The sequence below is a fragment of the Vicugna pacos genome, chromosome 5 (genome assembly GCF_048564905.1).
Source record: "Vicugna pacos chromosome 5, VicPac4, whole genome shotgun sequence".
Taxonomy (NCBI): Eukaryota; Metazoa; Chordata; class Mammalia; order Artiodactyla; family Camelidae; genus Vicugna; species Vicugna pacos.
In genome coordinates, this window is record NC_132991.1 from 53,630,328 (window position 1) to 53,652,711 (window position 22,384).

The window sequence follows — 22,384 nt, forward strand, 5'->3', positions numbered from 1 at the left end:
TTAGGGAAGTGAGTTAACTGCCTTGTGCCTTAGTTCTTCATCTTAAAAAATGAATATAGTAGTAAGACCTACTGCATTGGATTTTTGAGGGACCTAAATAATACATTTAGAACATAAACTGGGAAAGAGTAGCTATTCAATAATTTTATTCTTTATGCTTTTGTCCTGATTTCCAAAACTGTGTTTAAAGTTTAAGAACTTCCTGAATTGCTTTGTCTGTGGTCTATGCAATTTTGAATACATAACAAAAGAATGTGTTAATGTTTAGATGAAGTGAGTAAAAAATTCCAACTTCAGTGTACACCCACATAGGTTAAAGTGGTCTTTAATGAATTATGGATTATTGTTAGTCAAGCAAGTAAATAACTATAATTTTTGCTTATTCACTCTGTTGGGGGAAAGGCAGATTTATTTTCTCAGTTTTTTCTTATTTTTCCCAGCCACTTCTCTGCTGGTGTGCGCCTCAGGCAGTCAACAAGAACAGTATTTGCTAATTCATATTGTGTATGCAGTCAACTCATAGGTGTTTGGAGAAGGCAAGGATGAGGCTGTTCATAGGGGTATGTGTGTGATGCAAAAGAAGGAAAATTGTCCCTGAGCTACGAGTAATGTATTTCTTATCTACGTCGATATTACTTATTTCGAAGTTGTATTCTGTACTGCCTTGGTAATTTAGAGAAGGAAATGATGGAGTGGACTGTACTGGTCAGGAATCTGCCTTGGAGAAACTGGTGTTTGAACTGTGCCTTCACCGAACTACAGACGTATGGTATATTAAAGTCTTAGGGCTGGAGTAGCAAAGTATCACAAATTGGGTGGGTTTAAAAACAGAAATTTATTCTCTAGTAGTTCAGGAGGCCAGAAGTCCTCTCACCATGTCAACAGGGTTGATTCTTTTATGGGGACCCTGGAGGAGAATCTGTTCCATGCCTCTCCTAACTTCCAATGGATTCCAGCAATCCTGGCATTCCTTGGCTTGTAGCTGCTTAACTCCAGTCTCTGCCTCTGTCTTCATGTGGCCTTTTCCCCTGTGAATATATCGTCTCCTCTTCTTACAAATATACCAGTCACACTGGATTTAAGGTGTACCCTAATCCAGTATGACCTTATCTCAACTTGATTACATCTATAAAGAACTGTTTCCAAGTAAGATGACATTCACAAGTATTGGGGGTAACAACCTGAATGTATCTTTTTGAGGTGGACACAGTTTAATCCAAACACACAGAGAGAAGAGATGAGACGATCCAAGGCCAGAAAAATATGAGTATAAGCACATTTTTTAACTTTCCCTAGTTGTTTCTGTTATTTACTTGAATTTTACCCATTTTTATGGTGTCTGGGCCATTAGCAGGTATGATTGCTTCCTTTTAAAGAAAAATACTAACATTTCATTGTATTTAAATTTCACCATTTAGTTGTTTTTGGCTGTCACCAGGATATGATTTAGCTGAGATTTTATTATTTTTGAATACTGTAGACTTGTAATGTAATTCTTACTTGAAAAGAGTAATACTAACAACAAAATTGAAACAACCTTATTAGTTTGTGCAGTGGTTCTAGGACTACTATTTCCTCATTTCAGGACAAAAAAGTTTTCCTTAAATTTTCTGGTCAGTTCTTCCTATTTCTCTGTCAGCAGAGGTTTCTTGATAAAACAAAACAAATAAGTTCCTAAACATTCAAGAGGGGAAAAAAGAATCTACTTTGAAGAATTAAGTGAGCAAAATAGCCAGCATTATAAAAGTTGCATTGAAGCTGACAACTAATGTCTAATCAAAATGGAAGGGAAAACATATGAACTCCTTACACTTAGAACTGGATAATTAATGATGAAACAGTTTCATTTCACTGGGTATGTCAGTTATCCGAGTTATTTCTTCTTATTTCCAATAGAAAAATGATAGTACAGAATTGGAGGTTGAGTCTCTTTCTATTCAGATTAGAATTGCAGGATAATTTGTCCACACTCGCTTAAAAGATAGTGTGAACAACTGGAAACCCTGAACATGGAAGGAAACAATAGTTGAATCATTATATTACTTTGTTTAGCTTTTTTGTATAATGAATGTTTACCTCAAATAATCATATATTTCATGACCTTCTGCAATCACAGAAATCCATCTTTACTTTCTGTTTTAAATTAATTAATTAATTAATTTTTATTTTTATTGAAGTACAGTCAGTTATAATATGTCAGTTTCTGGTGTACAGGAATTGTCTCAATGTCTCAGTCATGCATATACATATGTACATTGGTTTTCATATTCTTTTTCATTAAACATTATTACAAGATATTGAATATAGTTCCCTGTGCTATACAGAAGACATTTTTTTAAACCTATTTTTATATATAGTGGCTAACATTTGCAAATCTCAAACTCTCAAATTTATCCCTTCCCAACCTCTTTCCCCTGGTAACCATTAGATTGTTTACTATGTCTGCAAGTCTGTTTCTGTTTTGTAAATGAGTTCATTAGTGTCCCCCTTTTTTTGTTTTTAGATTCCATATATGAGTGAGATTATATGGTATTTTTCTTTCTCTTTCTGGCTTACTTCACTTAGAATGATGATCTCTATGTCCATCCATGTTGCTGCAAATGGCATTATTTTATTCTTTTTATGGCTGAGTGGTATTCCATTGTATAAATATTCCACCACAACTTCTCTATCCAGTCATCTGTTGATAGACATTTAGATTGCTTCCATGTCTTGGCTATTGTATATAGTGCTGCTGTGAACATTGCGGTGCATGTACCTTTTTGAATTAGAGTTCCCTTCGGATATGCCCAGGAGTTGGATTGCTGGGTCATATAGTAAGTCTATTTTTAGTGTTTTGAAGGATCTCCATATTGTTTTCCATAATGGCTGCACCAAGCTACATTCCTACCAATAATGTAGGAGGGCTCCCTTCTCTCCACACCCTCTCCAGCATTTATTGTTTGTGGAATTTTGAATGATGGCCGTTCTGACTGGTGTGAGGTGATACTTCATTGTAGTTCTGATTTGCTTTTCTCTGATAACTAGGGATATTGAGCATTTTATTGTGCTCCTATTGGCAATTTGTATGTCTTCATTGGAGAATTGCTTGTTTAGGTCTTCTGTCCATTTTTGGATTGGGTTGTTTGTTTTTTGTTATTAAGTTGTATGAGCTGTTTACATATTCTGGAGATTAAGTCCTTGTCAGTTTCATCATTTGCAAATATTTTCTCCCATTCCGTAAGTTGTCATTTTGTTTTGCTTATGGTTTACTTTGCTGTGCAAAAGCTTATAGATTTAATTAGGTCCCAATTGTTTAGTTTTGCTTTTACTTCTAGTGCCTGGGTAGACTGCCCTAGGAGGACATTGCTACAATCTATATCCGAGAATGTTTTGCCTATGTTCTCTTCTAGGAGGCTTATGGTGTCTTGCCTTATGTTTAAGTCTTTAAGCCCTTTTGAGTTTATTTTTGTGTATGGTGTGAGGGAGTGTTCTAATTTCATTGATTTACATGTGGCTGTCCAGCTTTTCCAACACCACCTGTTGAAAAGACTGTCTTTTCTCCATTGCATATTTCTTGCCTCCTTTGTCGAAGATTAATTGACCATAGGTCTGTAGGTTTATTTCTGGGCCCTCTATACTGTTCCATTGATCCATATGTCTGTTTTTATGCCAATACCATGCTGTTTTGACTGTTGTAGCTCTGTAGTATCGTCCAAAGCCTGGGAGGGTTATTCCCCCAGCTTTGTTCTTTTTCTTCAATATGGCTGTGGCAATTCTGGGTCTTTTGTGAATCCATATAAATTTTAGGATTATTTGTTTTAGTTCTGTGAAAAATGTCCTGGGTAACTTGATAGGGGTCGCATTAAATCTGTGTAGAAGACCTGTCCAGTGATGTTAGAGGGGTGTCAAAGTCTCCTACTATTATTGTACTCCCATCAATTTCTCCCTATATGTCTGTCAGTATTTGTTTTATATATTTAGGTGCTCCTATATTGGATGCATATATGTTAATGAGTGTAATATCCACATCTTGTATTGCTCCTTTAATCATTATTTAGTGTTTTCTTTATCTTTCTTTATGGCCTTTTAAAAAAAGAAGTCTATTTTGTCTGAAATCAGTATTGCTACTCCTGCTTTTTTGTTATTTCCATTTGCATGAAATATCATTTCCCATGCTCTCACTTTCAATCTATGTGTGTCCTTCACTGTAAAGTGGGTCTCTTGTATCCAGTATATTGTAGGTCCTTGTTTTATTATCCAATCTGCCATTCTGTGTCTTTTGATTGGAGCATTTAATCCATTTACATTTACAGTAATTATTGATAGATGTGTGTTTATTGCCATTTTGAACTTAGTTTTAGAGTTGGTTTGGTATTTTTTCTTTGCTCCTTTCTTTTTCTTTTTCTTTTTCTTTTTTTTGTGGTTTGTGGTTTGATAATTTTCTTTTGTATTTTCTTGGTTTTTTTTTGTGTGTGTGTGTGTGTGACTCTATTGCATGCTTTTGATTTGTGGCATTACTCTATTTTTCAAGTATATTAACCCATTACCATATCAGTTTGCTTTAAACTGATAATCATATAAATTCAGACACATTCTAAAAAGAACAAAAAGAAAAAAAAAAAGAAGAAAATCTGTATTTTCTTCCTCCCCTCTCCCACCTTTAATGATTTTGATGTCCTCTTCATGTTTAATATATTGCATCTCATTGTAGTTATTGCATTTCCAATTATGGTTTTCTCCTTTGTCTAGTGTCCTGCTTCTTTTCTATTTAGAGTAGACCTTTCAATATTTATTGTAGCATAGTCTTAGTATTGCTGAATTCTTTTAGTTTTTGCTTATTTGTGAAATTATTTATCTCTCCTTCTATTCTAAAGGATAGCCTTGCTGGATAGAGTATCCTAGGTTACAGCTTTTTCTCATTCAGGACTTTGAATATATCTTGCCACTCCCTTCTGGCCTGCAGTGTTTGTGTTGAGAAATAGCTGAAAGCCTTATGGGGGTTCTCTTGTAACTAACTCTTTGTTTTTCTCTTGCTGCCTTTAGAATCATTTCTTTATCTTGAACTTTGGCCATCTTAATTATACTATGTCTTGGTGTAGATCTATTTGGATTCCTCTTGTCGGGGACCCTCTGTGCTTACTGTACTTGGATATCTGATTCCTTCTTTAGGTTTGGGAAGTTTTGAGTCATAATTTCTTCAAATACCTTTTCAATCTCCTTTTGTCTTTCTTCTCTTTCTGGGACCCCTATTATGCATAGATTGGGATGCTTTATATGACCCCATAGGTCCCTTATGTTGCTTTCATTAGTTTTCACTTGCTTTTCTATCTGTTGTTCTATTGGGTGATTTCTGTTATCTTGTCTTCTAAGTCACTTTCTCATCTGTCTGCACTATCTAATCTGCTTTTGCCTTTAGCTTGGCTCTTATCTCAGCCATTGAATTTTCTGTTTTTGATTGGCTCCTCTTTATGCTTTCTATTTCCTTTCAAAGTATTCTGCAAATTTATTTATAGTCTCTCTTATTTCCTTCAGTGCTTTTATCATCCCCTTTTTGAAGTCATGATCTAGTAGACTATCGAGGTCTATTTCATTGATTGTTCTTTCAGGGGACTTCTCTTGTTCTTTTATTGGGAGTGGTTCCTCTGCTTCTTCATTTTACTTGTATCTCTCTGGCACTATGGATTATGGAGTTAGTCACTGTGGTCTTGAAGGACTTTTTTTTTTTAAGAGGATGTTTAGACTGTCCACCTCTAATAATTTTGTCACAAGATCTGTTTTTAGTGTGGATGGTTGCCATGTCTTTCTTCTGTGTGTGTTGGCTGTTATCCCTTTGATTGGGGGTGTGGCCGGTGTTGTGATCAGAGCCTGTCCTAGTTGTTGAGGGGGGCCTCCTTTTTGTACTGTGCTAGTCACAGCCCTGACAGGGGCTGGGTCTGTTCCCCTTTTGTTGGAGTGGAGGATTCCAGACCCATTTCTTAGCTGCTATGCATGGTAGGCGAGGTTGAAGCACTTCAAGTACTCCTTGTTGATGCTGCCTTTGTCCCTACTTTAGCCATGGGAATGCCAGTGCCCTACTCTGGTGTCCCGCATGTTCTCTGTCCTCAGAGCTACCACTGTTCTCTCCATTGGAGAGGGGGCATCTGAGCGAAAGAGAGGTATTCCTGCTTTGCCACTCCCTCCCTGTGGGACAGGCCCTGCACTAATTTCCTTTTGCTTCTTTTTTTTCTTTTTCTCCTACCAGACTTTGTTAGAAATCTTGTCTTTTAAAGAAGGTGATGTTCTGTCAAAGTTCAGCAGGCGTTCTGAGTGAATGAGTAGGCCCGTGGATGTCTCTTTTGGTGTATTCATGAGAGAGGGTGAGCTAAGAGCATCCTTCTGCTCAGCCATCTTGGCTGCTTCCTCATCTTTACTTTCTTTAAGCAGTTTAAACCTTTCTTATACCATTGAAAATCTTAATCCATGTATTTAAGACCATCTATCAATAAAAATGTAATTAAAGAGGAAAATAAGCAGTTAAAGGTAAGTGAAACAATTAACTATTCAATTTTGCTACCGAAGAAGTAATACAATACAAGTAGCAAATCATAATAAGATTAATTATTATCCAACAGCTACAGGAAAAATACACTTAGTCTCTGATATATCAAGAGTACATCAGTATGTTGATCAGAATAAATCAATCAAAATGAAATATTAAGTTTAGAGAAAAATTCAAATATAGACATTATTAGACTATTTGTTTAGAATGACATAGGATTTCATCATGAAATCCCATTTATCTATGGAGTGAAATGATATTGTAACCTTCTGTTCCAAGTAACAAGCTAAATTAATGGAAAGTATCTGCACTCTATACTAAGACCAGACATTTTACTAGGTGCAGTAATTTCTACTGCCTTACTTTATCTTACTTCCATATATCCATAATTTACATGGAAAGCACTTTGAAATACAATCTGCAAAGAATGAGCTTCTCAGATGACTCTCTTGTCTCCCTGTGAAAAATGTAATCATCCATAGCAGAACCACTTCTTTCTACAAATCAGTCATTAGAGCTGGAAGGTCTTAAGCCAAGGGCAAGTAGTTCTTTTTAATATCAACCTTCTAAGTCATTGTCACTTTTGATTAATATGATATGTGCACCTGGAAAAAAAAATCTAAGGGCATATTTAGATAGACAGTGACCTAAACCCTATTATGGTTTGCCTTTCCTATGTAAAACCAGAGATTGACTTAGAGGCATGCAACTGATGCATCTGCAGGCCTGGGTTATATCAGAAGATCTCCAATAATGAGAAATTCTTCAGCAGAGAGTCATCAATCCTTCACAGTCTTTCAAACCTGGGTACAAGTTATCTAAACTTTTGTACAGCTGTTGAATTTTTCAGGTTTCAGACAACAAAAGGTACATGAAATTTCAGCTTAAAAAAAAAAGACCTCAATGAGTGCCCCTCCCCTAAGTTTTGCTATTGTGAGGAATTGCTAAAAACAGAGAAACAGTACTTAATAAATTGAATTTTAGAATGTAACTGTTAATGCTAACTTGAGAAAATATTGAGATGATATTAAGGCTGTGTGTGAGAGAGAAAGAGACAGACAGAAAGACAGAGAGAGAGAGAGAGAGAGGGAGGTGGTAGGAGGAGGGAGAGTTGAGATCAAATGTTGGGATATTGCACAAAGTCTCAACAAGCACATCAATGCCCCGCCCCCACCCTTGCCCTACTCCCCCTCCTGCCCAGATGCACTATACTATACAGTGTCTTGATAGGCCTTGTACCTTTTGCCTGCAGTCTGATTTTGCTATCACTTATTCTTTATACTTTTACTTGTTCCTTAAGTCACTCTTCTGTGTCCTCTATCTTCTGTTTTCTCGTTTTATTAGTTGTCATTTACTAGTTGTCCCCATGTTTAACATTTACTCTATAGCCTCTTAAATGTGTCAGAGTAAAGCACTAAATAAATCTAGCAAACAGCCCTTTGGTCCATGCAAAAAATAATACTGAAAGATTCTGGATTATAATTTTCTCTCTAAAACTGAACTATCTAAATTCTAGGCATGTAAAGTATCACACAGACATGTAATTGTTATTCACGTGATATATTCCTTGCACTTTGTATTTAACAAGGGATTATTGCCAGTGATTTTTTTCCCTCCCCCCAATTGTCAGTGATTTTATTTGTTGTAGACAAAATTCTTTGCTCACTAGTTTTATAATACAGGATTAGAGTGCACTTATTATTTGCTAGAATTTTTTTTAAAGAAAAACTCAAATTATGACTTCATGTCATGCTTTATACTGGCCTCTTGGACACTAAATAAAAAAGGATATAGAAAACATTGTCAGAGCACTCATTCAAAAGAAAGTATTTCAGTGGTTTTACCATAGAACACTTGAAATTTGTTTTTTTGCTGTCCCATATCTATACTACAAATATCTGGCCAATTTTTTTTTTTTTATTGAAGTAGTCAGTTTACAACGTTGTGTCAATTTCTGGTATACAGCATAATGTTTCAGTCATACATACACATACACAGTTCATTTTCATATTCTTTTTCATTATAGTTTACTAAAAGATATTGAATATAGTTCCCTGTGCAGTACAGAAGAAACTCGTGCTTATCTATTTTATATACAGTAGTTAGTATCATCAAATCTTGAACTCACAATTTATCCCTTCCCACCCGCTTCCCGCACTGAACCTTCATGTCTACCAAAATTAGATTTTCAATGCTTACCTTTTCCTGGATCCTTAGATTCATATGTTTAATTCATATATTCAACTGCCTGCTTGACACCTCTGCCTGGTTATTTAGGAAGATAAACTGAGCAGGACAAAACCAAACCCTCTTGATTCCCCTCCCCTCTCAGTCCATCCACCAGTCCTGCTCTTCTCCCAGGCTTCCCTATGTCGGTAAATGGCACCACCAACCACCTTGCATAAGCCAAAAATCTAGGAGTTATCTTAGATTCTTCTGACCTCTTCCTTCACATCCATTCTTTAACAAGACCTGCCTATTTTACCTCCGGAGTATATCCTTAGTCAATCTTATTCTCTCTGCTTGTGCTACCATCCCCCCCACTCCAGACTACTACTGTCTTCTGCCTAGGCTACTGCAGTAAGCTTCTACCTGGTCTCTCCTCTTCCACTCTGGACCCTTACTATCCACTCCTCACAATAGCCAGAGTGATATTTTTTGAAAACAAAAAACCCTACTCTGTTGAAAATCCTCCAGCCGCTCCTCATTGCTAGAATAAAACCCTACCACCTTACCCTAGCTTACATATTCTGGAGACTGCCTAACTTCACCAACGATAACTCATGCCATTTTACCCCTTGCCCACTACTTTTTAATTAAGTGGGTTTTTCTGTTTCTCTTTTACAAGCTAGTCCTGGTCCTTCCTTAGGCTCTTTGCACTAGCTAAACAGTACTCCACTTGTGCTGACCATCTCCCTGATCGCTAAGCAGCATTGATGCTTATCATTCAGCATTTAGCTTATACATCATCTCCTCCAAAAAGCTCTCCCTGAACAGTGTTAAATTGCCACCCAGTCACTAATTGTATTAGCAATTGCCACAATAATTCTGTGTAGCGGTCCACCCCAAATTTCAATGACTTACAAAAACAATCACTCATTTTTCTTGCTCACAGTTCAGTGGGTTAACTGGGACAGCTCTACTTCAGGCTAAAGGTTGACTGAACTTGGCTCCAGGCTTCTGGTCAGATTCAGGTGTGCTTCACATGACACGTTTTCCTACCCAATGGTTACCTGAAGCATGCTTTTCTTATGGTGATCAAAGGAGTTCAAGAGGCAAACCAAACTGTAAAAACACATTTAAGTTTCTTCTCCTGTCACATCTGCTAGCATTCTGTCAGCCAAAGCAAGTCATAAGACAAAGTACAACATTAACAGAGCAAGAGATATATTTACCCAGATTCATAGTCAGTAATAATGACAGAAGCATTCTCAGGAACACTCAACAGACTCTACTTCATGTTTCATTGGCTCAGATGGTGTCATTTACTCATATCTAAGCCAACTACTGGCAAAACAACAGAGTTACCTTTAGACAAATCAACACTCATTCAGGAGGTGATGAAGCTTTTCCTGCAGCACATGGTCACTTGGAGAATGACAAAAAAAATTTCAGGATTCTATTAGAAAGGAGAAGGAGATAAAAGGCTGTTGGTAAATCAATTGTAAATTAACAACAGCAAATATAAGTTAACACTAGAACCTTAATGAATAGTAGTTATAGTTGATACAATTGTGCTCACATTGATGGAATTTATATATAGCTATACATTATTATTATTTAAAAATTATTATATATTGTATTATTAAAATATTATATATATATTATTTTTAATGGAGATATTGGAGATTGGACCTAGGACCCTGTGCATGCTAAGCATGCACTCTACCACTTGAGCTATACCCTCCCCGCTATATATATAAATTTTTTATTCCAGAGTAAGGATTGGCCACTCTCACCCAATTTTACTATGATGCTCCTGAAGTTCTGAGTTACTAGCTAGAAAGCTGAACTGTGTCAGTCCTATATGACTATTATGGTCCAAATTTTGGTTCCCAGAACAGATATAAAGTAAGCAACCTCTGCTCAGAAAGGATTTTTAACAAGGATTAGTTCTGTCTGGATATAATCACTTTATATTTTGTTAGAGAATGATGATCTCCAAGTTTGCCTTTTTTTTTAAGCACTAAGGCCTTCTTAGGAGAAAATCTATATTGTAGACCTCTTGGTTTCTAATACTGCTTCTCCTGCTAACAGCTAGAATGGAGAAGATTCCTTTTTGCCAAATTGCACATACTGGTAGAATTTATTCTCAAGGAGAGCTTGTAACTTCACCCATTTCATACATGATCAGTCAAGGTTATACCTTTTTGGCCTACTTCCCCAGGTGAAACTTCTATTTCATGCTTCAGAGATTAACTAGTGTGTAGTGGTTCCTGGCCTCTCTGACCTATCTGATAAGATTGTGCCTTATTTCTGCTGTCTATGGTCCTAATGACTTTGTAACAGATATAGCTGATTGATAATCATAGACAACAAGATCACAAATTCAATCTTCCCAGGTTAACAAAAGATGGCAGAGCCCTTCACATGTAAAAAGTCTCATAATATTCATTCATTCATTCATCAAAAAATTAAGGAGCACTTAGAATGATTCACTTTTCATTGATTTATCTATTGGCCATAACTAACAAGCTAAGTCAAGTATAAGTCAGGTTAAACTGAGATAATCTTTGAAAATGTGAGGTTAAAGTACTAATTAGTGGGATGGGTATTTAGCAGTGACCTTGAAGGAGGAAATTTTCTTGCTAAGTTTCAGGGTTCCTGAAGGATATTCTTACAAGTAGTTTCAACTACTTCCCTTCTCGAAAGGGATAAATTCAAACTTGGGAAGTTATTGTAATTTCTTTGGTTAGTGTCTGATTTTTAAATCATGATAATTTGCAGAGATGCTATGGATTTAATGATTGTTTTTTGAGAGAGAAAATTTGCCTCTGGTCAGTTTCTGTCACAATTAATTAGCATGTTTTGTAACCATTTTCTAATATTTAAACATAGTTTCCTGCTAGTATACAGGACATAAAACATTGTTAGTAAGCATACAGGCACCAGTGGATGGCAGAAATTATAAGTAGAGCCCATTACTTAAAGATAATTGTGGTAAGCTTTATGAATTCTACTGCCAGTATCAGTTTTTCAAAAACTCCGGGCCATGTGTTCAGCACTACCCACTTAAAGCCAGTTTAGCTGTTTAGAATCTTACCTATTTAAAGCAAAACTGGGTTCTAGTCTCAATATATTTCTGCAATATATTATCTATGTGACATTGGTGAACTTCAGTCTTCACATCAGTCAAATAGGAATGAGTTCAGTTGCTCTTCTACACCACACACTTAATGAGATGATAGAGTGAAATAGAAATGTATTAAATTTCCTTGAAAACTCAAATGTGATAAACAAATATAAGTTTTTAAAAATTATGATATTTACGGTAAATATGCCCTAAGTGTTTTAATGCCCTGATGTTGAAATGTGGAATAGTTATCACTTTTATTTTCCTGTCTCAGAATCTCCCCACTTCCCCTTTTCAGTCATTTCCAGTTTAACGCAGTTTCATTTCAGTCAACTTGACATACTGTCTATGAGCGTCTATTTCAAAGCCCCTTTCCCAGGATTCGGGCAGAGCTCCCACACAGCTGCAGAGTCCCACTGACCAAAGAAAGGCTCATGTCTGAACTCGTCCCCCTCTCCCCTCCCAGCTCACCGTGTCCACACAGCTGCAGAAGCTGCAGGTGTGTGTGTGTGTTAATGTCTGTTCCTGGGAAAGATCATAATTTGGCGATGGCGTTTGTGATCCCCTCTTCTGTTGGTCACTGTTGTTTCTCCACCTAATGCCAGGTGCCTGTTGGCTCCCTCAGTGCCCCTGGCAGGTAAATGCTGGCTCTCTCATCATCCTACTTGCTAGTTCTTTTGGGGAATCTGCACCACTGGCTTCCTCTTAGCTTGTTCTCCAATATGGATGATTCTTTCCAGCTGCAGACACTCTTTGTCCTCTTGGTGGTAAGTCTTGTAACTGGAGTCTTCCTAGTTCAAGGGCAGTCCTTATAGTATACTGACAGATGGCTTAAGCCCCACTTGCCTTCAGTCATGTTTTTGTTTTTGTTTTTGTTTTTTTTTTAAACATCCCTGTAGGCTAAGCATCCCTGTAGGCTAAGCAGTGGGGTTTCAGACAACCTTTGGCAGACTACCCTGGGCATTCCAGCTCTCAGCTACACATCTAGACTTTTCCTCCATATTCTGACAGAATGAGGTCCACCTGCAGGTTGTGACTGAAGTTTAGGGGTAGGGGGAAAAGAAAAACCCACACCCCAAAAGAAAAACCCACACCCCAAAAGAAAAACCCAGGGCCAGGCTGGGTAAGTGATCTTTGAGAACTCATAAACTCTCTATGCAGATGGCAGAGTTGGAAGAAGGGGCAATGTTTTGCCTTTGGAATGTTACTACTTTGAAAACTTTATTAATATATAATTTTACTTATGCTGCTTTTCTCTGACTTTAGAGGGTGAATCATCTATTTCTCTTTGTTCTCAGCTCTGAACTGTTTCCAGTGTAGTCTCTACCTCAGGTGGAAAGCTCTAGGGAAGCAGAAATGTTCCTTACACCTAACTTAAGGTTACACTTTTGTGAATATTTAATGTTTCATGCTTCGTAATATTTGCTTCATGCCTGATTAAAGGTCCTGGTCCATCAGACTATCAGCTGTTTACTTACCTGTTTCACCTGCTTGATTGGAACTTCTTGAGTGCAGAGACTGCTCAGAGGCTGGTACATAGTAGGTGCACAGTAATGTTTGTTGCATGAATGCATAAAATAGATGAAAGTGAATGAAAGAAACTCCGGAAATGAAAAGGTAGTACCTTCCATGTACGTCCATGAGCAACTTTCTAGATAGCAAATACTATTACTATTCCTAGTAGATGTTTGCTGTTCTTTTTCATCAGTGATGGTTTTATAAGTTCATACCAGCATACATCCAGTTGTCATATACTGCGTACAAGGCACATGAGTATCTAGAAAATAGTTTTCTTTTCTATACAGAAAATGTTTAACCTTACTTCTCCCAGAAGCCAATGGTAGAATGAATGCAGCATAAAGTAAACAATGCACTAAGCTTACTTACATGCCTGAAGTAGTATAAAAATAGCGAATCTTGAGGGGGTTTCCAGGTGCTAAGATCCTTTTGTGTTTGAAGGAAGAACGTTTAGAAATCTCCTCCCCTGATGCTGCCGCAGAGCTGTGTCCTATTAAATAATTTCAGCTGTAACCTTTTAGTAAGTCTCATTTTTTTAATTTCACCCTTTGAAGGAATAGTTTATTTTGCCCATCTCCTTTTTAATTTTGTGTATATTTATCTTTTTGTATTTTAGAACTACTATTAACTTAAAAATTGAGCTTAAGAGAAACTGCAGTAAGTTGTTCAATTATACTTGACATTTCAGTACCATGGAAGTGTACACTTTCTCATGGAATTCACAGCATGTCCTCACCTTACTAGCTTAGCTGTTCAGTTCATGTCAATAAATTTGTCAGCTGTGTGTGCTCCTCAGCAGATGCAAATGTTCAGTTATTTGCGTGGTTCACAGTGAAATCTAATTTGAGAAATCCCTGAATTCATATCCATGTTCTCTGTTATGTAAAGTTTTCTCTACTATTTCCCTTATTCTGAAAAGTTTTCACTAGCTTTGCTTTTGGAACGTCATAGCATACTATTTTTTTTTAAAGTTTGCTTTCAAATCTAGAATTTTTTTTCCCCACTCAACACACAGCTAATGTGGGTCAGGTAGAAAGCAGAGTGTCTTTCTTAAAGGGCCTACAACTGAGAAAGACAGAGGCGGACTACTAATATCCCTAATTCATGATGAGCCAGCCCAGTGACAGAGGAGCAGAGAAGGTGCAGATTCAATGGATCTTTGCAGGCAAGACAGGACTGAAAAGGCACAGAGGGCAGGACAGAGCTGGGTACTGAAGATAGAGCAGTTAGTTGGGCCTGCATTGAAAAGGGGTCCAAATGAAGATGAGAATGGTATAGATCATTGCTTCTTAGCTAAGGTCAAGTGCAGAATAGGATAAAAATCATCCAAACATGGAGGATAGAGTTGACGTGGATAGTTCAAAATAATATATTTCACTTAATGTATTCTGTTAGGGTTGACATAACAAAATCCCATAGACTGGATGGTTTAAACAACAGGAATTCATTTTCTCACAGCTCTGAGTGTCAGCAGGGTTGCTTTCAGAAGCCTCTCTCCTTGGCTTGTTGGTCCTTTCCTTACAAAGACACGAGTTAGATTGGATTGGAGTCCATTCTAACCCATCACTTCTCCAAATGCAGTCACATTCTGAGGTACTGGGGGATTGGGGCTTCAACATAGGAATCTGGGGGAGACACAGTTCAGCCTATAACACTTAGGAAAAATATATTTTAAAGATATATCATCTATGAAGTTAGTGCTTCCCAAATACTGGTATACACATGGCTGGGGCCCATCCCTTACCTGTGAGTTTCTGATTCAGTAGGTTTGGGGAGCTGGCTACAAATCTGCATTTCTAACAAGTTCCCCGGTGATGCTGATGTTGCTGGTCCCAGGTCCACATGGTTGTAGATAATTAGGGAAATAGATTAGGTAACAAGCAGAGGGAAATAATATTGCACCTTAAGAATTTAGGATGTCCCATACTGACAGCCTGAAAGAAGGAAATGGAGGTCTCATGGAACTGAATTCTGCCAACCACCTGAATGAACTTGTAAATGGATTCATCCCCAGAAACTCTAGAAAGGATGGAAGGCCTTTGCTTTTGCCTGTGAAATTCTAAGCGGAGAATTAGTTAAGCCATAATGTACCTTGACTTCTAACCCACAGAAGCTCTGAGATATTATGTGGGTGTTGTTTTAAAATGTTAGGTTTGTGGTAATTCATTTTGATGGCAATAGAAAACTAATACAGAAGAGATCATAGTTATTCCATAAAAAACATGTGGATAGAACACTCTCACAAAGTATGTGGTTGTTCTACACACATAAGTTGGCTCACGTTTTACCAAGTCTTAAAAGGCAAAATAAAGGCCTAGTAAACTGTTTTCCAGATTGTGATCCATGGAGAAAAGATGCATAGTTTATCTCTCTTTTGAGGAGTCACAATGCTCATCTTCATAAAAAGGCTCTGCTTAGTCCTGCAGGGGAAAAAAAATCCATTCATTCATCTAATTTAATAGGTTTTTTTTCCCCCAAATTTATTTGACCACTGAATCCTTTAAAAATAAAATGTTCATGAGCCTACCACCAAAAACTGGTTAAAAGCGTGTAGATTTAGTAGTCCAGGGATTATTGATTTTGGGACTCTTTCATGTTAAACCTGTAGGAAGTAATCCCAAATCTCATTTCCTTGGGCTTAAGTCTTGGAATGTCTATTTTAACAAATAACATTTTTTTTCTGTTGAATTTAATAAAATGTAAATTCCTCCCCACCCCCAGCCCCATCATCTAAACTTAGATGTTGCAAATACCTACAGGCCAGGCGGATAGTATAAATGAGTGAAGTGGGCTGACTGAGTGAATAGAGAGTCATGCATCTCATGCATACTATGAGAGGTTTTCCAGAGTAGATATCTCTACCTATGGCTGTGTTGGAAGATCTTGATCTTTATTAGGTATGGTCAAATTGCTCTCCAAAGTACTTGTAGCAGTTTTCACTCCCACCAGAAATATTTAAAAATTCCATACATTTTATTTCTTTAAATAAAAAAAATGATATTAAGCAAGGATGAAAAAGTGTCTTACATTGAGTGGTATATCGGGTAGATGTGTGTCTATTTTCTTATTTTATGTGATTTCTTTTTGTATGTTCAAAACATTTTGTAATCATAAAAAGCTAAAAAAAGATCAAAGAAGGGAGGATAAATATGAACAGAGAGAGTTTTAGGGATGGTGGTAAGCTGGAGAGCATGACCTGTATAAAGCAGGCAGGTTCTGCTTGGCCCTGGCTAAATGCTGCCATGTAATATGGCATTGTGAGATTTTTTTTTTTTTAACATCAGACAGATAATGTGCTGAAGTTATAACAAGGCTTGAGGGAGGCACATGTCACACAAGCCCATGACACCCAATCATCACGCTCATGAACTAAGTACAAAAGGTTCTGATTTGCTGAATTTTTAATAAAAGACTAAAATTCAAAAATTTAAGTGAAAATCTCCAATGTTTAAAACAAGGTATGGGCCACATGGAACAATTTTGTGTCCAGGATTTGGCTGGTGGGCACTGGTTTTGATCTTTGAAGGAGGAGCTCACAGGCCACACTCCCCTCCCTGACCAATATGTGGAGTTTGGGGAGGTTATTTGTGGCAGAGTCTGTTTTCCCACATGTGGCAAAAGTATGTATGAAGAAGCACGGTTCTGAGCTCTTTACCATCTAGAATAAAAAGCAATATGCAATCTTGTTGTAAATGGTTTTTGAAGCCCAGAACCTACAACTAGGCTTCAGTAACTTCCTATTGTCCATAGAATAAAACTCAAACATAGCCAAACATTTAAGCCCTGTTTTACTTTTAATACTTTATTTTCTGCTATTCCTTTTCTCATACCCTTTGTTCAGACCAAACTGAACTTGTTATTTTCTAGAGAAGGAGCCTAACAGAAATTCAGAGCAAAGGCACTGGAATTGAACTGACCTGGAGTTGAAAGCAGGCTTCATCATTACTTGCTGCATGACCTTAGGCAAGATACTTCATCTCTCTGATCCTTACTGTCTTTCCTGGAAAGTGGAATCATCGTAGTGTTCATATCATAGGTTTGTTAAGAAGATGAAATGGAACTATACATACATAAAAGGCCCAAGAACATACCTGACACACAAAAAGCATTTGATAAATGTTAGCTCTCATTATCATCTGTGGAATTAGGATAATACCATCATCACTGTGAGAGTGGAATTAGATAATATTTGTAAGGTGGTAAATGAAATGCCAGGCATAAATTGTAGCCACAGTTCCTGTTCTCTGTGCCTTCCCACCTACCTGTACTTATGCTAGTCCGTCTGATTTAAGGTCCTTTCTCAGTCTCTGCGTGTTCACATTCTTCCCATTTTCAAATGTCATTTCAAATGCCACCTCCTCCAGAGAGTGGTCATTCACTCATTCAAAAAAATGTTTACCGAGAACTCTCTTCTGAACCCGTATCATTTTATCCTGGCACTTTCTCTTTTATACTTGTAATATATATTGATTTTTTTTTAAAATAAAAATGTCAGTTTTTGGAAGGCAGGGTATATTTTTATTCATCTTTATATCTCTCACCCTGTGTACCACAAGGCTAGACACATAGTAGGCAGTAATTTTCTTTCCAAAAAGGGAATAAGCCTGTACGGAAATTCTCCTTTTCTGACTGGGGGATCTAATTACAGTGGAAGATGTGCTTCCAGTGAAAGACAGGAATTCAAAGTCCTAAGAGGTATTATGCTCATTAGTGCCTCTAACTTTTTAAATTTTTTTGCTGCCTATCTACAAAGATTGACATGTCCACGCAACCTGTATGATTAGGAGGCCAGGAATTTGTCTCATTAGAAGTGATAGGATAGTTCACTGTAAACATCTTACTCATTCAAGAAACCACAGAGCTGTCATTTAAAAACATGGCTCCCAAACCAGCAATAGATTGATGTGCTTAAAACCTCCTAAATTATTTAAATTGTTTGCTAAATCCTTGATAAGATGTGACATAATTTATTTTACTGACTAGAAAATTTCTTAGTCCTGAGAAGGTTGCATTGACATCTCTGCCCCTAATTAGTTATGTGAAGTTGAACAAGTTATTTTACCTCCGTAGATCTGATTACTCGTAAGTGTAAGGGACAAACCATTAACCTGACACTGTTGAATCAACTTCCTTGTGCCATCCTAGCTGATGAGGACTGAATCCTGTAATTGGCAGGTCCTTTTATTTCTTCTTCACCTTCCAAAAGTTTTTTTTTTTATCTATGTGGAAAAAGGCTAAGGGAAAGGTAAAGGAAGAAAAAGGAAATTCAGATCTGCATCTGATGGATAAAGAATTCTTTTGGGGGCTATTTTGAAGGTGATATGGTATTGGAACAGCTGTGGAGTATCAGGAAGAGAGTAAGAGAACAAGAATTTGAATAAACAAAGCTGTGGATTGTGAGTTCTTGGTGAGACAAGTTGTCAACACCATGTCTTCCTCTTGTTTCAGGCCAAAAGGCTGAGAACATGGCTGGGGACTCACATTCTAAAGTGAGGTGCTCGCAACCTATGTGCTACTTGCAGAGGGAGTAGTCCATGCTGAATTTTCTTATTCATCACCTATGTTGCATCCATGTAAGAGGGCGAGGCTGAAGAGGCTGAGAGAGAGGATTTACTGGAGAAAGTTGTCAGTGTGTTGAATTGTTCTCCTTGACCAACCACACCCCCAGCGAAGGTAATGGGGTGTGAGATACTTCCTTTTTACTTTAAACCCAGTAGAAGGTTTGTCTCTGTCCTTTAGGATGTGAAGGACTCCAAAGTTGATATTTGACTCGTGCCTGAAAGGTCAAGAGGTGAGAAGCTGGAGCTGGTCCTTTCTGACCGTAGAGGACTGAAGGCTGTGCTTCCACCAGTGGTGGGGCAAAGGCAAGGTTTCTTGGGGACAGATGTGGAGCCCATGGATATTAATACAGACTTCTTAAAAACTATCCTGCCCAAGAAGATCATTGGACAGTGTGACCCAAAGAAGAGAAGGTGAACACTGGGAATGGAATGGATGGCTGCAGACTGTAGCTGGAGGAGAGGCACTGCTGTGCCCATGGGAGTGTAGACTTGTTTCCTGAGGTCCCTAGTGAAGAGGGTCTGTGAGGTGCCTGCACAAGTCTCCTCGTTTCCCTCCACGAGAAAAACGATTAGCACTGGATATAAGGCGCCAATCCCAGATCCCGACTGGAGCAGTCCTGTGAATCTTCTGCCGTCTTATCTCTTCTTTGGCTTTATGCTCTGACCCTGGAGGGAGCAACATATGGGAGAGGAAGCAGGGAAGGCTTACTACATTGCTTCCTTCATCCTTTGGGCTTCCAAATCAGGCTGAGATGTGATCTGGGGGAGGGGAGAAGTTCTAAATGGAGTTTTAATTTTTACACTGGCCTGGACAGACTTACTTGATTTTTATGTTGGGCCATATTTTTTAAAATGCCAAAAACTAAGTTTCCACTTATTTAATATGTAATAGTGACTGGAAAAGCTGTGGGACCTGTCTGGGATTCCATCCAGAAGGGGGAAAAATGAGTCCATGAAGCTGGACTAATGGGGAGCGGTAAGAAAAATACGGTTCCTTTCATCTTTGAATGAGTCCAGGTCACTCAGTGAATCAGTTACAATGGCTTATGAGATAAGTAAGTAAAAATGGGATTTAAAAAGTTTACTTTTGATTGTTAACTGAGCTTTTAAAATATGCCTCTATTCTGAGACTGATTCACGTGGGATTCCAGATTTATTAGAATTAGAATATATTAAGATAAAGGAAATGGATTAGATGATCTTTCATGTCTCTTCCAAGAGTGTATTTCCATGACTTTAAAAACTAATATGGCGGTTGAAAGTGAATTTAGAGAAGAACTGCTAAGAGCTAAATACCTAGCTTGGAATTCAAGAGCAGTGTTTTAGTTTACATTAGAATTGAATTTAATGAGGGAATTAGGTTCCAAAGTTACCACACAAGGCAAAAATCTGGAATACCAGAAATTACTTCTGAAAATCTCTTACGCTGTGAAAAAAGTATACCTGGTAGTTTTTTTAGGAATGAATGACTTCATTTTCCTGAATAGTTCATCACTCTTTTATTCATTTGACGACTCTTATATGTCCTTCGAACTCCAAGTCAGATGCCGTCTTCTCTGGGAAGCCTTGGGCGGCTTCCCTCTGTGTCGTGTTGTTGCTGTATGCTCCCAGCACGTTGTCAGCTTCCCTATCGTAGCAGTTACCACACTCTCTTGTAACCATCTGTTTATTGTTGTAGAACATGTAAGAACAGAAGAAGAATACTATCTTAGGGCGCTGCAAAGAGCCATGTAAATATTTTCAGTGGCTCAAGGGATGACTTACTTTAAAGAATGATACCCAGCACTCCCGGAAACAGAATACAGCTTGGTTTTGATTGTCCCATGGTCTGGTTTTAGATTATAACTACTTAAGAAAATTAGATTTAGATGGTGAAAAAGAGACTGATATACTTAAAAAAAGTTGAATGTTGTCAGGTCTACACAGTTAAATGATTGCTTATGATCTGATTTCTTTCTTTTCTTTCTTTCTTTCTTTCTTTTTTTTCTGCCAGCTTTCCTTTGCTTTGATGACTTTCTCTTGGCTTGAGATTTGCCATGAGAGATCAGCTAACTACAGTCAATCCAGCTAAAATCTAATGCTCTAATTCTCTAGTAATCATTTGTATGTAATTATTTGACTCACACAAAAAGAATTTATAACTTAAATTTATTAAAATAATAATGCAAGAAATCCTCAGAAGCCCACCTCCCCACTAATAACCAGCAAATTACCCATAGCATTGAAGCTACCTGTTCTCCTCACTCTCCTAGTTCTCTTTGACAGCAATAATATTCAGCATTACATTGCTTTTAAAAAAAGAATTACTATATATGAATGTAAATAATGTTCTTAACTTTGCTTATTTTTAGCTGTATTCAATGATATCATACTATACTTAGCATTTTGTGACTTGCTTTTTAAAAAAAAAACTAATATTATACACATGAAAATCATCCAGTATTGTGTATAGTGTATATTGGTATAGAGTTGAGTGTTTTGTGTATAGTGATTCATTTATTTTCACTGCTAAATAATATTCCACTGTGTGAATATTCTCCAATTTAATCTTCTTTTGATGGACACACTTAAGTTGTTATCAATTTCTTTGCTATGTAAACATTGCTGTTACTGACTGACATTTCTGAACATGTCTCCTGCTGTACATGTGCACAAGTGTCTACAGGGTATGTGTGTATGTTGATGATGTTCAGAACAGGCTACCGCAAATATGGCATGTTGGCATGTTAGATATCTTAAGCCAAAGGAATCTGAGAAATGGTGTGTGCAGAAAGGAACTTACTCTGAAGCATGTGAGAGGTGCCCTCCCTATGCCCAGAACAAAGGTACATCCTTATCTCCAAGATATTGGGAGGAATCTGAATGAATAGGCCTTGCTATTTCCCCCAATTTACTACACTTAGCTCATTCTCTTTTTCTGTCCTATTACATTTTTCCATGGCTCTGCACTCTTCATCAAACCTAGCATAAAAACACTCAGGTTTAGCCACTTCTTTGAGTCTTTGTTTCTTTACAAAGACTCCTGTGTCACATGAAACTTATGTTAAATAAATTTGTATGCTTTTCTCTTGTTAATCTGTTCTTTGTGAAGGTGTTAGAAGGGTAGAGGAAAAACATATTTTTCCTTCCCTATCTTTTATATCTATACATACATATCTGTATATACAAACATACATACAACATATAGGAGTGAAATGACTTGGGTTCTGGTAAATTCATGTGTTCAGAGTTATAGGAAAATGCTAAAATGTTTCCCATCAGATTGTAACAATTTATACTTCTACCTGCTATTTATGAGTTCCTCCTGCTCCAGTGCTTCTCACTACTTGATACTATCAGCTTTTAAAATTTTTTGTCAATCTAGTGAGCATAATATTAATTTTACCATAATGGAATTTCATTATGGCTTTAATTTGCATTTCCATGATTACTAATGAGGTTGAGAATCTTTTCATATTTTTATTGACCATTTTTCCTCTTCTGTGGAATGCC

The 22,384-nt window shown here is 37.3% G+C and overlaps 1 non-coding gene across 1 annotated transcript; it reads right to left on the bottom strand.

The window, feature by feature from the left end:
• Positions 1 to 16,609: 16,609 nt before the first annotated feature.
• On the bottom strand, positions 16,610 to 16,716 carry LOC116280712 (small nucleolar RNA U13). Its single transcript, XR_004190201.1, has one exon. It is a non-coding gene; the product is annotated as a small nucleolar RNA U13 (small nucleolar RNA).
• Between the last annotated feature and the right edge of the window lie 5,668 nt (positions 16,717 to 22,384).